Genomic DNA, 20,078 nt, shown 5'->3' with positions numbered 1-20,078 from the left:
TAACAGCAGTTTCCTAAACAGTTAGCTTCGAAGGTCAGCTTTTCCATATCTTGGTCAACTTTCATCTAACCGACAACTTTCCTCATTATTAGAAAGTTTGATAACTCCGGAAATTAATGAGATGATTGAAGCTCTAGTTATATTTGATTATACGGTGGATTCCATGACATTACTTATTTTGATTCTGTGCAACAATACACAGGGACTCAGACCACCCCAGCAAAGAGACTAGAGCCATGCGGTGACACTTAGGGATTCTCACAAGACTTTGCGAGCCTAGTTCAGCAACTCGAAGCTCGTCGGCTAGAAAATATATGACCTGTAATAGTATCCCACATCATCTCCTTCGGCTTCAGCATCATTACTAAAATCTTTATTAAGCAGCTGAAAAAAAAGGTATTACGAAGTGTGAAGATTACTGGGGAGCTATTACAGCCCAAAGAGATACACTAAATAGTTAGTTAGTCATGTTAAGGGCGTTGCCAAGCACCTGTAGCACACGTAGCAGAGGCATAGCAAACACATTAATGATATCGACGTAAGAAAATGAGCGTGCTTTATCCAGCGTTGTGTCCTCACTCTATTTTCGTTCTTCGGTTGGGACTGGGCAAGTCTGTCTCTGCTAAGCTGGTTTTGGACATCCAGGTTGTTCTGGAGGTGGCTTGTTTCGGTGCTTGGACGTGACTTCACCTTCAAGCTTGACATCAATTATTGCTTGCTACATTTCAAGCCATGGGTTAAATCCACCACTCGCAGGAGTGACCGGACAGAACAAGAGATTAGAATAAAGTGAATGGACTCTAATGGAGTGAAAAGTTTACCAGGACAAGCAGATGCTGAAGAAAAAACAGGAGACTGTTAGTCTTTACAGCATGGAGCAGTAATCATTGTACTGCGAGAGGGAGGCGGAGGACTTGCCTCTGGGCTGTGAGGTATGCTGGGACAAGGAAGCTTAATATGGAGGAGCTTAATTTTACGGGTTCTGAAAAGAAAAAAAAAAAGATTTGTGCCTAGCATAAGATGCAGTCACGACACAGATTCCCACACGAAGCGGAACACTCACGCCAAGGGAAGTAAGCGATAAGTGTTCCTACACATCCAGTCACGAAATGAAAAGCAAGACGTAAACCTGAACATTTACATTAATGATAAAAAAACTATCCAGTGAAAGCCAAAGCAACAACGTGCTCAAGGACCTTTTAATTAAATAAACTTGAACAGTAAAAAAACATCATAAATTGGAGCTCCTCGTGGATCGCCTGACTTTTGAATAATCGTCCCAAACTTTTAAGGCATCGACGCTCGGCTTTACGTCGCTTTGAAACTAACCGGCAGATCGCTTCAGTGGAAGTAATTTTTAATTAAACAACAGGATACCGCTCCGAGCCTGAACAAACTCCAATTTCCGGGGTAAATATGCTTACATCTTGAGAATGGCAGAGCAGCTATTTCCTGGAGACCCGGGCAAACACGCTGCCAGGAGGCGATGCCGGCCACGCTGACTCCCCGGCTCCTGACCGTGCCTGTGTGTGTGTGTGTGTGTGTGTGTGTGTGTGTGTGTGTGTGTGTGTGTGTGTGTGTGTGTGAGTGTGTGTGTTTACGGATTTGTATACGGATGATTTTCTTATTCGTTTATACGGATTAGTCGTGGCTGAGCGATAAGTGTGGGTGATACGTGTGTGTACAATTTAGCACATGATGTGTTGCATTTAATCTATAAAAAGTGCTAGACTTGTGCCTTAAAGGATATGACTTTTCAAATGTGTTCACCGTCAGTGCGGTGCCTCTTGAATAACGAAGCACTCACTCAATTTTCAAGATCCTGCATGCACGTCGATGGGATTTCTGCATTGAAAAAGAATTGTTTGTAAAGATCCTCGTCCCATGGCTTCTCGGTTCGTCACTTTTGTTCAGAATGACAATCTTTTTTTATTTTCTGGCCAGGTTGAAAGGCCTCGGCTGCTGGACGTTAAATGTACTGAAAAGAAACTGACGATACTTAATGTCCATGAGGGTTAAGCCCAACGATGCATAATATACTTCGTTGGGCTCAACTTTCATACGAAGAAAAACTTCGACTCCAGCATCCAAAGGTAGTTATGCACTGTGTCAAGGGGCATATGCTAAGATGAACTGCAGAAGATAACACCAACGTTGAGTAAAAGGTATCCAGACCATGACTTCCGCGACACAAACGATCTGGTCAACACGTCAACTGCCACGGTGCGCGGTGTGTTGCTGTACAGTGACGGACGACACAATTCTACGTTAGGCGACTACACTTTATGGCCCTGAGGGGGAAGGAATCACCCGTGTGTCGTGGCGCGGCGGCGGCGGGCGGGGAGGAGGCGGGGCTGGCGCATTATGCAGCACAAGGAGCCGGCAACACGCGCGCAGGAAACCAATAAAGAGTCCGTCTCGTAAAGTTGGTCGGCCGTAAATACACTCACGCCCCACGACACAACCCATCGTCGGCCACTCCTCCTCCTCCTCCTTCTTACTCTCTTCTTTATATCCCGCCTCCCTCTCCTTCTTCCTGTCCACGCAGTCCCAAGTGTTTCTCTGTTCCCGCAGCCTCCCTTCGTCACCTGCTGCCTCCACCCATCCAGAGCGACACACATTGCCTCCAGCAGGATTCTCTCTCTCTCTCTCTCTCTCTCTCTCTCTCTCTCTCTCTCTCTCTCTCTCTCTCTCTCTCTCTCTCTCTCTCTCTCTCTCTCTCTCTCTCTCTCTCTCTCTCTCTCTCTCTCTCTCTCTCTCTCCGTCAACTACAGTGCTTCCATTCCTTCTCTAACCACTCCCATTCCTCTCAGGCCCTTCAGCCTCCCCGGCCTCAATCACCGCCAGCCTTCCTCTCTTCTTTTCCAAGGCATTATATCTGCTGCAGATCCTTTCTTCTCCCCTTCTCTATCCCTCCATCCGTCACCCCCAGCTCTCTTTCTTTCCCTCAAGGCCTTACCCTCATTACAGAAGATATTTCCTCCTCCTCCTTCTCCTCCCTCCGCCTCACCTTTATTCGTCTCTGCGTCTGGTTCCCTTCCCTGACCCTTTTTTGCTCTCCTCCTCGCCTCCCTCCCGCGGGTAGGCTTACACAAGACGCTAACATCAATCCTATTGGCTCTCCTGGAACGAGTGGGGCTGCTTATAATTTTTCTAGGGATTCAGCCTTTTCCGACTTCTTGAGCCAATCACCGGGCGGTTCCGTTCCAAGGCTAGGAGGCGACGTGTTTGTGTAAGGGAGAGGAGAAGGACAGACTTTCCTGGTTTGATTCTGACTGCGAATCATAAAACCAAATCCTTCATGGAGGTTCCTGATATAAACTGACGTAAAGCTTTTTGTTGAGCGGATCCTCTCCCAACATAAAACGATGTGTGTGTGTGTGTGTGTGTGTGTGTGTGTGTGTGTGTGTGTGTGTGTGTGTGTGTTTAGGTCTGTCGTTGCTCACAACAATAACATGGGGGGTATTCAGTAATAAAAAAAAACAAGGTTTGAATCAGTGAAGATCGCGGATGATTTCCTTGATAGAAACTGTATCTTAGGTTCCGAGATAAAGTTTAACAGCTGCAAAACCTTCACGTATAAGAGAAGGCTGAGGCGAACACTAATCCGGTGCTTCATGAATGGTCTGAAGCATGCGAGCGGGTGAAGGTCTGCGTGGTCGAGGGGGAAAGGTAGGTTACATGGCAAGGCTGTGTCCAGGCGTGCGGTGACCCGACTCCTCGGCCGCCCCCGGGCCGCCGCGGGTGTCAGAGAGAAAATATGTTATGCGACACTCGCCCTCACCTTTTTCCTTCCTTCCCGAGCCCCAAACCTTCTCCCTCCTCACTAACTTAATTTTGGGAATGAATTTATTTTTGTACTTGTTTTTCACACACAAATCCATACACATCCACATATATATATATATATATATATATATATATATATATATATATATATATATATATATATATATATATATATATATATATATATATATATATATATATATATATATATATATATATATATATATATATATATATATATATATATATATATATATATATACACACACACACACACACATATATATATATATATATATATATATATATATATATATATATATATATATATATATATATATATATATATATATTATCATTATCAGTATAATGTATCATGTATCATTCCACTGTAGGATGAATGCCTCTCCTAAACTTTTCCTTCATTTCTGTTCAGTGCCTCGAGTTTACTGTTACGCTGTAACGTTCTGTAAGCTTCTAAATTTCATCACACTATCAACTGTGTGGCCCAATCGGGTCTCTTATGTTTTTTTATCCATTTGTTGTCCTCTCTCCTGTGTCCTGGAAATCAAATGACCTTATTACGTCATTTACGTTTGCCTCTTCTCTTATCCCTTTACAGTTTTTCTTATCCATTTTGGTGATGCCCAGCATCGATCTCTCCATTCTTTTATGGCACTCTACTATTTTCTTTCCAGAGACTTGGTTAGGGTCCGTGTCTCTGATCCATGTGCCGTGACAGAGAACGCACTGATACATGCACAACGGAAGCGCCTCAATACATTACAGTTTTTTTCCGAAAGCACTCCAGCCCAGCCGTGCACGTCATTGTATTTCCGCTTATTGAGAATGACTTGCTTCTATCAGCTGTCATACGTGTACATAACTTACTGTTACAAGAGCTTCCGCTTGCATAAACATTCGTTCGATTTTTGCATAACAGTTGAACACGACTTTAGTCTTTTTATTAAGGTTACACTTCCTGTAGACCTCCCGTTTAGTTATTCCGTCATATGCTGCAGTTCATCACCAGTCTCGCTGAAAAGAGCAATGATATCTGGATGCAGTGATCACCTCTTGATAAAAACGTTAAAAACTACACTATGAAAATGATTATAATGCTGAGGAAGGATTCGAAAATACAACATTAAACTCACAGCGCCACCAACCTTTGATCCCACTTCAGGGAGAAAGCAGCACACATTTGAGAGCGTGCTAATTGACATATAATAAGATTTCTTGCTTCGCTCATTACACATCACTTAGATTACTTCAATATTTTTTTCATATTCATAAATTTTTCAGCCATCACCACGCTCTGCCATCAGGTCGTCAGCGTTATCTATTAGGCTCCTCAGCACACCTGCCGTCACCATCCCTGCCATTACCATGAAGGCGCTCACGTCTCTCCTAACTTCTTGTATTCTTGCTAATCCGGAGATACGAGGGATTTGGCGACGTCTCCGCACCGGGTCACATGTAAAGCAGGACGGGGAGTCACGCGGATGGAGGTGCAAAAGGTGGCGTGAGGAGGGAAGGGCAAGTGAAAGAAGGTGCAGGTAGTAATGGGCAGCGGGTGAAGGTGCGAAGGGTGGCGTGAGGAGGGGAAGGTGAGTGAAAAGAAGGTGTCGGTAGCAACGGGAAGACTATTGAGTGGCGAAAAGAAAGTGAGAGGAAAAATAAAGGGACTGAGGAATAATCGTGATAACAGAATGAAGGGAAAGGGGCAACTAAAGACAGAGATTCGGAAAATGGAGTAAAAGGAAACCATGCAAGAGTACAGGCGAATACGAAATAGAAATACGTTTGTAAATAGTAAAAAAAAGGAAAGTAAATTTGACGAGGCAACGAAATCGAAGAAAGAAAAAGTAGTACAGACCAATACGAAATAGAAATACGTTTGTAAATAGTAAAAAAAAGGAAAGTAAATTTGACGAGGCAACGAAATCGAAGAAAGAAAAAGTAGAAAATAAACTGAATGAAAGTTATGGCAGAGTACAGACCAATACGAAATGGATATACGTTTGTTAATAGTAAAAAAAAAAGTAAAGTAAATCTGACGAGGTAACGAAACAAAGAAGCAAAAGAAGTATCAAAAAATAAACTGAATGAAAATTATGCGAGAGTAAAGACCAATACGAAATAGAAAATGTTAATAGTAAAAAAAAAAAAATAAATAAATAAATCTGACGAAGCAACAAAAAAGTGTATCGAAAAATAAACCGAATGAAAATTATGCGAGAGTAAAGACCAATACGAAATAGAAAACGTTAATAGTAATAAATAAATAAATGAATAAATAAATCTGGCGAAGCAACAAAACGAAAAAAAGAATGTATCGACAAATAAACAGAATGAAAAAAATATGCGAGAGTATACAAACAAATAACAACTGGAAATACGCTTCAGGAGGAGGAGGAGAAAGAATTCCGAGACACAAGAATGTTTAAAGGCGAAAGTCAAGGACGCCGGAGCACCGAGGCCGAGGAGGAAAGTACTTGCAGATTTGCCATTTAGATACGAAAGAAACGAGGAAAAGTTGTGCTCCCGTTGCAAGTACTTCGCTTCCGTACCTCGTCTGCCCACTCCCACTCGCCCTCTCCCCCTTAATGATGTCCAAAGGGAAATGAAGAGATCACTGCAGGGAATCATAATTTTATAAGGTATGACAGAACCGCCTCTAGGAACAGAAAAATATAGACGACATAATAAAGGCAATTAATATAGAAAAAATAAACGCTCTCCACGCCGCCAGACACCATGCAGGCCTCTGGATCTCATGTCTCACCTCCGCCATATTAAGCTCTTGCCACGCCGGCCCTTCCTCAGCATGTTTTGTGCCGCACGAGTCTCGATTAGTCAGCGGTTCTATTCTCGATCTTCATATCTACCTTCCAGTATCTGCCTTTATCTTTACGACTGTTTATCTCTGTCTGTACCTGTCTGTCCGTCTGTCTCTGTCTGCCTGTCACTGTTTCTCTTTTGATGCCTTTACGAATGTGGACAAATCCGAATATTTATATGTTTCGAAGATTTCAAAATACTAAAATAACTTAACGAATGTGTAGAAATTCAAATTGCTGATGATGTTTACGATTGATGAGACGTCTTGAATGTGAAATAATGCCACAAAACTTAAGTGTAAACAAACACTGCAACAAATTTTTCTTCACCAACGTTGTAGTACGAAAATGGAACGAACTCCCGCCCAAGTTGTTCATTGCAGCACGACTGATTCATTTAAAAACAAACTCTACCGTCACTTCCTCCCTCTCCATATTCGCTTAGGCAGAAATGCAACGTCTTGGTGGCCATTTGATTATCTGATGCAGTTTCCCTCAGATTTAAAGACAGACCATGCACCTAATCTAGAGCAAAGGGTCCGTGTGGTCTAAATATCTATGCAAATCTATGTAAATCTCTCTCCTCACTTCGACACCACCTTCCCCAGTCTCCTGCCCGCCTCTCACTGCCTCCGACGCCGCCGCTGTTAACGAAGGGCAAGAGTCTCCTTACACGGCAGAACGAATTAGATTATGCGATGTCAAATGTCTTGTTTACCCCGCCCGCGCGACAGCCCCAAGCGTGGAAGGTGTGCAGGGCGTAAGGAGTCTATCTGATGAGTAGTCTTCTTCGTTTTTTTCTTTATATTCCACCTAATCTAGTCGTCTTGTCCTGTTGGTGGGTCTCTCTCTCTCTCTCTCTCTCTCTCTCTCTCTCTCTCTCTCTCTCTCTCTCTCTCTCTCTCTCTCTCTCTCTCTCTCTCTCTCTCTCTCTCTCTCTCTCTCTCTCTCTCTCTCTTAAAGATGAGTGCCTTCACAAAGAGGCATTTCGTATGCTTTTTCTTCGTTTTCTTCTTCTTCCGTCTGAAATATGAGTGATTTGAAAAGGTAGTGAGAATTGTTTATTTCTTTTTTTGTTTTTACTGGTTCTGTGCCCCCCCCCCCTCCCCCCCCCCACACACCACCAATGACATTCACCACACCTTCCACTACCACTACAACAACCACCACAACGACAACCACTCCCAACACCACCATACCACCAGCAGTCACCACCAATACACCCCAGTCGCCATCACCGCCATCACCACCACCACCACTGACATTCTCCCCTGCTACCACTACCACTTCTATAACCACTGCAACGACAACCATTCCCAACGTCACCACCACACCATCCAACAGCCACCCCCGACCATCACCGTCACCACCACATACAAAACCCACGAATTCTATCTACCAGCTACGATTCTACGGACCGCCTACCCCCCCACAAAATTTCCATCTGTCCCCTAAAGCTTTTCACCCCTCCCCCTCCCTGAAAAGCACCCTCTTCTACGACCTCGGCCATCCATTTTTGCGCCCAAGCTCCTATGTATTTCCCGCTCTCCCGCCTCCTTATTTTCCTTCAACATTCTTTCTCCTCTCTTAATCGCCCTTTTCCTACGCGCCATTTTTTATCCGGTCTCCTCCACTCCTTTCTCTCTCTTCTCCTCCTCCTCTTCCTCCTCCCTCTCCCGGTGCCTCCAATCTTTCTCTGAATGTTACTCCGACGACGTTTCTCTTCGTGTCCATTTATTGATTTCAGTGTCTGTCTGTCTGGGTGTCTGTCTGTCTGTCTTTCTCTTTTTCTCTCTCGGCGTGGCTGGCTGGCTGGCTGGCTGTCTTTCTGTCCATCTGTTCGTCTGTCTGTTTAACTGCTTGTCTATCCCTTCTTAACATCTAGCAATCTTTTTCAGCTTTCTCTGTCTGTCTCTCTCTTTCTTGGCGTGGCTGAATGTCTGTCTTTCTGTCTTACTGGATGTCTGTCTGTCTAATTGTCTGTCTGTCTGTCTGTCTGTTTAGGTCCTTGTCTTTCCCTTCTTAACATCTAGCAATCTTTTTCAGCTTTCTCTGTCTGTGTCTCTCTTTCTTGGCGTGGCTGAATGTCTGTCTTTCTGTCTTACTGGGTGGCTGTCTGTCTAATTGTCTGTCTGTTTGTCTGTCTGTTTAGGTCCTTGTCTTTCCCTTTTTAACATGTCTAACTTTTTTAGCTTTCTTAGTCTGAGTGTCTGTCTGTCTCTCTTTCTCGGCGTGGCTGTCTGTCTCTGTCGTCTCTGGGTGGCTTTCTGTCTATCTGTCTGTTTAGCTGCTTGTCTATCTTCTTAACATCAAGCGCCATTTTTCAGCTTTCTGTCTGTCTCTTTATCTCGGCGTGACTGTCTGTCTGTCTTTCTGTCTAGTTGTATATCTGTTTAAGTGCTTGTCTGCTTTTCTTAACATGTGGCTATCTTTTTTCATCTCTCTCTCTCTCTCTCTCTCTCTCTCTCTCTCTCTCTCTCTCTCTCTCTCTCTCTCTCTCTCTCTCTCTCTCTCTCTCTCTCTCTCTCTCTCTCTCTCTCTCTCTCTCTCTCTCTCTCTCTCTCTCATTCATTTACTCACTCGCTTCCTCCACTTGGTTGACTGTCGTTCCTCAGACTCATCATATTTCACTTTACACAGACACTCACTTTTCAGCAACCAACCGCCGCCGCCGCCGCCAACTTCGGTCCTCCACCTTCCCTTCCTCCTCCTCTTCCCTCTCGTCTTCCGCCAACTCGCCCTCTATTATCATTCCCTCCTCCTGCTTCTCATCCCCTCCTCACTTTTACCTTCTCTACTTTAACCCTTTCACCCTCCTCTCCTGGGAAATATTTCTTCTCATACAATTTTTCTCCTCATAATTTACGTCCCCTCTCTTCCTCCTCCTCCTCCTCCTCCGGTTATTCCCATCTTCCCTCATCTTCCCCCCAGTCGGATCGCTTCCCACTAACTACCATCTCCCCGGCGATCAATTTGGCAAGCGGGGATCAGGTGGCACGCCCGTGGAGAGTGTAATGGTCGGATATTTTGATACAGACACAGCAGGATACGTGGCCAGCTGAACCCGCCCGCAGTACCCATTACTGTAATGAAGGAGGGGAGGAGCAGCGGAAGGAGGGGGAGGAGAGGAAACAATAGAAGAAGGTAGAGGAAGAGAAGAAGGAGGAATTAAGGAGAAAATGAAGGGGAAAAGGAAGAGACAGGAAGGAGAGGGAGTATTAGGAAACAATAGAAGAAGGTAGAGGAAGAGAAGAAGGAGGAGCTAAGGAGAAAAAAGAAAGGGGAAAGGAAGAGACAGGAAGGAGAGGGAGTATTAGGAAACAACAGAAGAATGAGGAGGAAGAGTAGGAAGAGAAGATAAGGAGAAAGAGAAGAGGGGAAGGAAGAGCGATAAAGGAGAGGGGGAGCTAGGGGGAGGAACTGTGGAAGGAAAGGGAGGAGGAGGAGGAGGAGGAGGAGGAGAGGAAACAATAGATGAAGGAAGAGGAAGAGGTGGACGAGCTGGAAGGAAGGAAGGAGAGTGAAAAGAAAAAGGAGATAAATGAGGGAAAAAAACTTCAAAAGAGAAAATAATAGAAGAAGGAAGAGGAGGACGATGATGGGAGGAGGATGAGGAGGATATGAAGGAAGAGAAGGAGGAGGAGGAGGTAAATGCAGGCCGGAAAAGACTTTAAGTAGAAGAATATATAATAATAGATAGATGTAAAATTAATAATGGAAGGCTATCTAAAGTGTGGAGGAGGTAAGCGAGGGGAGAGTGGAAGGAAGGAAGGTAAGCGGAGGGAAAGAAAGAAGGAAGAAAGGAAAGAGGGAGGAGGAAGATCGGCCGAGACGGATGGACAGTCTTCTGGTTATAGTGGAGGAGGAGGAGGAGGGGGAAAAGGAGGACAATGATAACGAATACGAACTGAGGAGCGCGTTACTGCATGAAGCACTGCCGTATCATGAGCCTGGTGGTGGTGGTGGGGAGGGAAGGAGGAGGAGAAGGCGTCGTTGCTTCCTTCCTTGCTCTCTCTCTCTCTGCTTACCCTAATGCCTGCCGCCCTCATTGTGCAAGTAATGACCGCGCTACATAATACAAGTTTTGGGTACACGTCTATATTATCGTTTTCCGGAAATTGCTTCTTGGTTAATTTCATCCACAATAAAAGTGGAAAAATTGCGGCGACGATCTTTACGTTTATAACCTCGTAAGTCTCCGGGTGTGGGTGGATATTACATGCCGGGAGGAGGAGGAGGAGGTGGAAGAGGAGGAGGAGGAAGAGGAGGAGGCCTGTGAATGGTGGCAAGATGATGATGCTTCGAGTGACGTCAGAGAAGGAAATGTGTGTGTGTGTGTGAGAGTGAGTGAGTGAGTGAATGAGTGAGTGTGTGTGGGTGAGTGTGTGAGTGAGTGCGTGGAGGTACTCATGCCCGTGCGAGGTATGCAGAGGCTGGCTGGCTGCGAAGATTAGTCTAATGTTGATACAGGATGATTCAGGTGACTGGTGGTGAAGGCAGGCCAGCGAATGCATCCATCAGCCGCTGCCATGATGCTCCCCCTCCTCCTCCTCCTGCTCCTCCTCCGCTGGGTAATACTCGCGTCTCGGCATTGCTCGCGGGATTCCGGTGTAATTCTGGTTCTCGAAATTCTAATCGCTAGCCTTCTGTGTGCTTCTGCCTCCTCTCCTTCCATGGTTACCGGCTTCGCACCTGCCCCCCTCCCCCCCCCCCCGTGATGCAGTCTTAACCATCAACATATGAAGGAAAAAGCCATAAACGACCTCGGCAGCACCTTCACTTCCGCGCTAAAATGTCTTCCGGCAGCTAATTAATCTGGGTTTATCTCCGCGACACACCGGCTCTCCCTCACGCCTCCTCTTCCCCGTCTCTCAACAGTTTTCCTTCATTTAAAACACTCTCGGCACATTTCCCCAGCACTCTTTCCTCCACCCTCCGGCAGGATGAGCTGCTTCAATCAATTATCCATATTTTTCCCCTTCCAGTGTTTCCTCAGCAAACATAATCATAGCAAGACGGGAGCTAGAGACCGCGCCTCCGCTGGGACCCTCCGCCCTCCGCCCTCCTCAGCGCCCGACGCCCGCCTCTGTTCCTCATGCACACGAAGTTAAGGTCGGTAGAGTCAGACGCTTCTTCCTCTCACATCAGCAAATTCCAAAGGCTAAAAAGGAAAGCAGTTGGGTTCTCATGAGTGTTTTTTAGGTTCATGGTACAGAAGAAGAGTCAAACTACCATCAGGGTCATTAAACTACCCCTGCAAATGCTCAAAACTGTTAGACGCTTCCTCCTCCTCTCACATCAACTATTTCCATAGGCTAAAATGGAGAGCAATCGGGTTCTCATGAGTGCTGTTTTAGGCTCATGGCACAGAAGAACAAAGGCTAAAAAGGACTGCAATTGGGTTCTCATGACTGTTTTTTTTTAGGTTCATGATACAGAAGAAGAGTCAAACTACCATCAGGCTCATTTAACTACCCCGTGCAAATGCTCAAAACTGTCGGACGCTTCTTCCTCTGCAATCGGATTCTCATGAGTGTTTTTATTTAGGTTCATGGTACAAGGGTCAAACTACCACCAGGGTCATACAACTACCCCTGTAAATGCCCAAAACTCCTACGAAAGCCTTGTTAAATGTATGTGCCTGAGTGCTGATATGTTTAAAAATAGGACCAACCTACCACCAGGGTCATTCAACTACCCTGCAAATGCCCAAAACTCCTACGAAAGCCTTGTTAAATGTATGTGCCTGAGTGCTGATATATTTAAGAATAGGACCAAACTACCACCAGGGTCATTCAACTACCCCCGCAAATGCCCAAAACTCCTACGAAAGCCTTGTCAAGTCAAATATATGTGCCTTAGTACTGATATATTTAAGAATAGGACCAAACTACCACCAGGATCATTCAACTACCCTTGTAAATGCCAAAAACTCCTACGAAAGCCTTGTCAAATATATGTGCCTTAGTACTGATATATTTAAGAATAGGACCAAACTACCACCAGGATCATTCAACTACCCCTGTAAATGCCCAAAACTCCTACGAAAACCTTGTTAAATATATGTGCCTGAGTGCTGATATGTTTAAAAATAGGACCAAACTACCGCCAGGGTCATTTAACTACCCCTGCAAATGCCCAGAACTCCTACGAAAGCCCTGTCAACAATGTGTGCTTGGGTGCCGAAATGTTTAAGAATATGGCCCGAGTAATGTTCCTCGTTCTGTAACTCATCCTCCCTACGAGCACAACATCCCAGCGTTTGTTTTTGTTTCCCTCCGACTGTCCTGGCTGTTCCCCCCGACCGTCCTGGCTGGCAAGGGTGCGTGATTCTGAAACATCTTCCTGCGCCACAATGTTTTCCGCCGTAATTGCATACTCTCTCTGCACTTTTCGTTCTCGGCGTCACTGTGAAAGCTCCCCCTTTTTTTTTATATACAGGAAAAGAAAAAAAAAAGTAAAAATGAAAGAGGCTGAAAAGTTTGGGCTAAAGCATTTACGTAATTTCGGATGCCGGTATCGCACTTCCAGAACACAGTCTCTCTCTCTCTCTCTCTCTCTCTCTCTCTCTCTCTCTCTCTCTCTCTCTCTCTCTCTCTCTCTCTCTCTCTCTCTCTCTCTCTCTCTCTCTCTCTCTCTCTCTCTCTCTCTCTCTCTCTCTCTCTCTCTCTCTCTCTCTCTCTCTCTCTCTCTCTCTCTCTCTCTCTCTCTCTCTCTATCTCTCTCTCTCTCTCTCTCTCTCTCTCTCTCTCTCTCTCTCTCTCTCTCTCTCTCTCTCTCTCTCTCTCTCTCTCTCTCTCTCTCTCTCTCATCAAAGCGACTCTTCCTCTTTACCCAACGCCAACGCCAGGATGCCACAGTTCGAACACGCCTTCAATACATTAGCCATGTTTACACGCTGTTAGTTCGGCTCCTGAGTCAGCCTTATCGCCAGTCATCGCCGTCCTCAGCATGAAGACTCTATATATTGCTCGCTACTTGATTCACTACATCCCTCCTCACCGAATCTCCCCCACAGAACATGTACAGCGAGGTCTGCTACTGGATCATTATATAAGAAAATGAAACATGCAGTTGAGTTGTGCTTTGAAGCGTGTTCCTCGTGGATACAATGAGTTATGATGTTTTTGAGCTCCAAATGTTATGTTTCTATGGGAAGTAAGACCGAAATCTGCCTGACGATGGAAGATGATGCAACTGTTTCTAGGGAAGTACGAGCGAAATCTGCCTGGACGGTGGAAGATGATGCAACTGTTTCTATGGGAAGTACGAGCGAAATCTGCCTGACGATGGAAGATGATGCAACTGTTTCTATGGGAAGTACGAGCGAAATCTGCCTGGACGGTGGAAGATGATGCAAGTGGGGTGGTGGAAAGGACGTCGAAATGAGGATGTCAAAGAAATCCACTACCAAGCCATTCTCACGTTACTGATATTCCCTGCCTCTTGATAAGTCGACAAGGGTAACAAACGTCTAAATTTAGAGAAATGTGAAATGCCATCGAGTACTCAATGCATTCTCTCTTCACACAGATTAGCTACTAACCTCCATCGTCATTCCAAGTCGTGTGTTTTCTTTTTTTTGCCCTTGAACTCTCTCCTTTGCTGTAAAAATAAATAAATAAATAAATAAATAAATAAATAAATAAATAAAAAATCCAATAATAAAGACAAACGAACTACCGCGTCTCTAACTATGACAATAATTTGAATCAGATCTTTGCCTCCAACATTTTGATCTTATCGGGAGTGAACCTGGACCACAAAAAGTTACCTTACTGGTGTGTTGGCAGCCAGGGAGTATACAGACACCTCTCCATCGGAAACTGACCTCTCTTCCGGCCACTATTCTATCCTCTTTTATAGGAGAAATGTCTAGCGCCTTTTTTTTTATTTATTTTGTTTATGCTCTTTGCTGGAATAATAAAAAATCCTAACAACTAATATATATCTATAAAAACACAACAAAGCTAACACAAAACATCTGACGTCGAGCAGTGCAGCCCCCCAAAAAACGATTATATTGTAAAAAAAAATCACAAAGTCAACATAAAACATCTTAAGTAGAGCAGTGCAGCCCAAAAAAAACGACTATATTGTAAAAAAGAAAGAAAAGAGCACAAAGTCAACATAAAACATCTCTATTCAAGGAGTACAGCTAAAAAATTGACGTGCAGCGTATCCAAGAGAGAAGTTATCCAAGGCTGAAACGACATCGGAGAGGTTCACACGAGGGCGGCTCTGATGTGACCGTCGCCTGTGTCCGTAAGCAGAACAATCCGTGGCCGGCCAAACCCCGCGCCGGAACAAGGCTCGCTGGCCCGCCGCTCGCCTCATCGACATGCAGTAATGTGCTTTCGATATTTGCTTTGACCGCGGACAGCTTGCTCGCCTGTGCCGCGGCGTGTAGCGTTGATCACTCGTGTGTGTTGGTGTGGACGCTCTGTCGCTTCCCTGTCTGTGTATGTTTGTTAGTGGGTTTGTTTGCTTGCTTGTTTGTTTCTTTGTATGTTAGTGTCTGTGTTTATAGCGAGGCATTAGAGGTGAAGTTAATGGTCTTGCAAAAACTCCTAGGGGCTGTATATTTACCTAAACCTTCATATTCTTTGTTTGATTATAAGTGTGTGTGTGTGTGTGTGTGTGTGTGTGTGTGTGTGTGTGTGTGTGTGTGTGTGTGTGTGTGTGTGTGTGTGTGTGTGTGTGTGTGTGCGGCATAAGGGGTGAAGTTTAATGGTCTTCTAAAACCTCCCATGGCTGTGTAGTTGCCAAAACCTTCACATTCTAGCCGCGGTTTCGACAAATCATCGGTCGGCACGAAACCTCCCTCTTGTTCCTGCACTAAATATTAATGTTATGCTATTACCGTGGCGGGGCTGACCCAGACTGTGCCGGCGCTGCCCTCCACTAAGCCGCTGTTCAAGACGTGTGCATGCGGTGATCCGATTGGCTTAGCGCCTCGCTCGCTCGCTAATACCACCGCTGATCCTAATGAGGCCGGTACTGATAATGTTCGAGCCGCCACGTGGACTCAATGCCACCGCCTCCGTCTCCTCAGCTTCTTCAGCGGCGCGGGCGGCTGATGAGAGAAACTGTTGAGAGACCATCGCGGCCAGGCTCAGGCAGCTTCATCATAAAATTAGCATAACGGTTCCATGCAGCTGCAGTGCACGACGGCCTTCCTTAAAATAGGACAGCCGGGAGGGGGAGGAGGGGGGCTCGTGGCACACACCTCCTCTCTCCCCCCCATCCTTCCCTCTTCCATCACTCCACTTCTCTCCGTTCAGTGCTTGGGCCCATGAATGCTAAATAGCGTCTCATCTTTACGGTAGTCAATCTGAAGAAGCCCTTGCCAGTAAAGAAAAACAGCACATGATAGCAAAAATAAAATGAATTCCCTCTCCTTAAAAAGCTTGATTGAAGGCGATTGCTCCGGAGCGATTACGAGCTGAAGCTCAAATAGTCTCGAGATAATGAACCTTTAGAGGAAAAGTTGCGCTGCGGCTGAAGACTTTCCGGCCCACTAATCACGCTGATGACTGCCTAGGCAAGACGGGCGGACTAGCGGGAGAGGAAGGCCTGCTGTCTGCCATAAACCTCCGTACAGGTGGCGACGAAGACTTGGTTAGGGTGACGTGGAGACTGACTGATGTGGCGACGAAGACTTGCTTAGGGTGACGTGGAGACTGACTGACTGATTGGGCCATGGTTGGTATTGTTAGACCCTCCTGACTCTTACATTACTTACTTCTATAAAGACCAAAAAGAAGCAAAATACGTTCTCAGGAGTGTTCTTTTTAGTTAATGGTACAGAAGCCGTGTCACACTCCCACCAGGGTCAACAAGCTACCTATGGAAAGGCCCACAACTCCTACGAGAGTCATGCAAATGTGTGTACTTGGGTGCCGATATGTTTAATAATATGGGCCTATATCTTCATGGGGGAGATGTGGAGAGAGCTACCCCAAACCTCCAACCCGCTACTAACCCCTCCTAGCCACCAACCTGTACCACTACCCCAACCCCCGGCCCGACAAACCAACCCCAGTCTCTTTACCTCCACACACTCCCCCAATACCGCACTCCAACTAAACCCACCTTATAATCACTTCGATCAATGCAGGGAGACACGGGGGTGCTCACTGATCATATATGACTGACGGAACACACACACACACACACACACACGTCACCCTTCTGTCCAGTGTGCGTAGACAGTCCCTTTTTCAGAGCTAAGGATAAGTGGACGCGCCTCCCGCCGTCCGCCAGGCGTTTCCCCGTAAGAGGTAATCAAGTTGGCAGAGCGCGGGTGGAAACCAATCAGCTCACGATGAATTGGACGAAATGATCAATTATATAGTTATGCGCCTCAAAAGTTTGGGAATTTTATCTCGTTTTCAAGTATTCTGGGCAAAAAAATGTTTCGACGATTCTACGATTTTGGTAAAAGCAGAATATATATAAGAAAAAAATAGCATCATCAACATTGTTAACAAATCATCACGTTTAAGCTCATCATCAGTTTCCTTCTTCTCCTCCTCATTATTTTCATCATCATCATCATCATCATCATTATCCTCACCGTGAATCATCTTTTAAGCGAATCAGAAGCATCATTATAACATCATCATTGTTCCCGCCAATCATCACGCATTAAACTCCTCCTCTTCATCTTCATCATCATCACCATAACCCGAATAATCTTTTTAGCGTATCAGTAAGTCATTATATCATCATTGTGACCACGCTTTAAACTCATCATTAACATCATTATCATCATCACCAGTAGCATCATTAAATCATCATTGTTTGCGCGAGTGACGACGCTTCAAACTTATCATCATCCTCATTATCATCACCATCATTAATCATTCTCCCTGTCAATGACCACGCGTTAAACTCATCTTCATAATCATCACCGTCATCATCATCATCATCATCATTACAATAGTCGCCCCAGCCTTAAGCACACTTCCAGCCCAGTACAAGGGGAGAGAAACAGAGAGCTCAGAGCAGAGACAAGGGAAGGGGAGGAGCCGGGCGCCCATTCACACCCCACTCAGGCTCCCCACATGCACCCACGCCACCTCACGCGCCTGTCCGTCCTTTTTTACAGGCTCGGGGTCCACTTTCAAGACGACCCCCGAGTGTGTTTTTCTTTTTTCCTCTTTTAGGTGTTCGTGGTATGTAAGGATCGTGGGAAGCGGGAGGGTGAAGAGGGGGTGGGAGGGAGAGATGGGGTTCCTCCGCTTTACTCAATGTTTTTTTTTTTGTAACGTGGTCATAAGAGAGGTATATAATGATGTTCTTGATAATGGGGTCGTCTTATGCATATGCTTAAAAGAGGTGGGATTTTCTTTTTTGCGTTTAGTTATAAAAAAAAGTCTAAACTGTCTTTTCTAATATATATAATTCTCTCTCTCTCTCTCTCTCTCTCTCTCTCTCTCTCTCTCTCTCTCTCTCTCTCTCTCTCTCTCTCTCTCTCTCTCTCTCTCTCTCTCTCTCTCTCTCTCTCTCTCAAGATACCCTCCCAGAATAACCAGATGACCTTCCCCAGATGTCGACCAGCTGCTCCAGGGTTGACGGGAATTTGTTTATAAATTTATTCATACGGAGTTTTGATACACACACACACACACACACACACACACACACACACACACACACACACACACACACACACACACACACACACACACACACACACACACACACACACACACACACACAAATAAACAAAAAAAAAAAGCAAAGAACACTCACGTCCAAGCCTCAAAGCGAGAAAGATGTCCTCAGATTGACCAACAGCTGGAAGGTCGTTGCCAGGCTTTCTAGATCACTGATATCTGGGCAAAAAAGAAAGTGATGTTATAAAATAGTAAAATAGTAAAGGATCTTAACTATAACTCATGAACAGCTACATCACTCATTTTTCTTTATGACTCTATCCAGGGAACACCTACATGAAAATAAGCTAAGAATGAAGTCGATAAGTTAAATCAAAGCAAACATACGACCTCAAAGACCTCATAAGATTAGCACTTCCAACATTAACTTTATCCATGGAACATCTACATAAAAATAAGCTAAGAATGAAGTCGATAACTCAAATGAAAGCAAACATACGACCTCATAAGATTAACACTTCAAACTTTACCCAGAAAGCTCCTATAAATAATTCGAGAGATCTAGAAATAGTAACTGAAACAAGAAGTCCTTACCGGCACTCAATCACTACCCCCAGCTCCCACCCAAACCTCCAACCCGCTGCTAACCCCTCCTAGCCACCAACCTGTACTACTACCCCAACCCCCAGCCCGACAAACCAACCCCAATCTCCTTACCTCCACGCACTCCCCCAATACCGCACTCCACCTAAACCCACCTTATAAACCCAAAACCTCCATTCTCCATTCGCTCACACTTTCCCTACTCACCCAAACTCCACCTCAATCCCGTCAACCCTTTATTCCTCCACCCCAACCCCTCACACTCTACTCACCCCCATAGCCCCCCAATTCATCCCTAACCCCTCAGCATATCCCCTGACCCCATTCCTCCCTCTCTCCTACCCATACACTCACTCCTCATTCTCCTTTCGAAATAGAGTAATTATTAAGGGTAACTCTACGGTAACATAACTGATGATTTCACCACACCCACCCACCCACAAACGCGTACACAAAAATATCAGATTCTTCATCCTCATAATTATAGCCTAGGATTTTTTAGGGCTGGTAAATCAAGAGGGAAAAAATGTCCTAATGTAATTGGTTTTGAATTAATAAAGAAGCACATGAATACTTACTTTAATTGTGGAGCAGTGGTGGTATTGGTGGTGGTGGTGGTGGACACGATGAGGATGGTGCTAGTTGTGGCGGTGGTGGTGGTGGTGGCTGTGGTGGTGGTGGCGGTGGCGGCGGTGGTGGAGACGAGAGATTGTTAAGGAGGATCTTCAGTGGACTTCTCAGAGGCTTATGAGAGGAAGAACCTGAGTGTGGGAATAAGGAGGAGGTGAGGAAAAAAGAAAGAAGTGGAGGAGGGAAGAGGAAGAGGAAGAGGAGGATGGCAAGGACGAGGAAGAAGAATAGGAGGGGAAAGAATGACGACAAAGCAAAAAAAAAAAAGAAAAGAAAAAGAAAAGGTGAAAGAAGAATCTACAGACGTCAGAAAACTAAGAGAAAATGGTGAAAGAAAAAAAGAAGAGCAGAGAGAGAGAGAGAGAGAGAGAGAGAGAGAGAGAGAGAGAGAGAGAGAGAGAGAGAGAGAGGAGCCTACGTTGCGGGGGAGGAGCGGTGAAGAGGATTGGGGTGACAAGAGAGAAGGAGAGGAAAGAAACGAGAAAAGGGAAAAGAAAGGGACAGCTACGAGAGAGATAAATGGTGAGAAGGGTGAGGAGAAAGAAGAGGAGGGGAGAGGGAATCGGAGGAGGAGGAGGAGGAGGAGGAG

General features: G+C 45.2%; 1 long non-coding RNA gene across 1 annotated transcript in view; it reads right to left on the bottom strand.

The window, feature by feature from the left end:
* LOC127009270 (uncharacterized) overlaps positions 1-19,706 on the bottom strand; it is a 65,768-nt gene extending 46,062 nt beyond the window's left edge. Inside the window, exons 1-2 of the long non-coding RNA XR_007761751.1 lie at positions 19,438-19,706; positions 18,393-18,475 (exon numbers count right to left, since the gene is read on the bottom strand). This is a non-coding gene — a long non-coding RNA (uncharacterized LOC127009270). The remainder of the gene's footprint in view (positions 1-18,392; positions 18,476-19,437) is intronic.
* Positions 19,707-20,078: the final 372 nt, after the last annotated feature.

This window comes from Eriocheir sinensis, chromosome 40 (genome assembly GCF_024679095.1).
Source record: "Eriocheir sinensis breed Jianghai 21 chromosome 40, ASM2467909v1, whole genome shotgun sequence".
Lineage (NCBI taxonomy): Eukaryota > Metazoa > Arthropoda > Malacostraca > Decapoda > Varunidae > Eriocheir > Eriocheir sinensis.
Note: the sequence above shows the minus strand (reverse complement) of the source record. Positions and strands in the feature narration are given on the sequence as shown.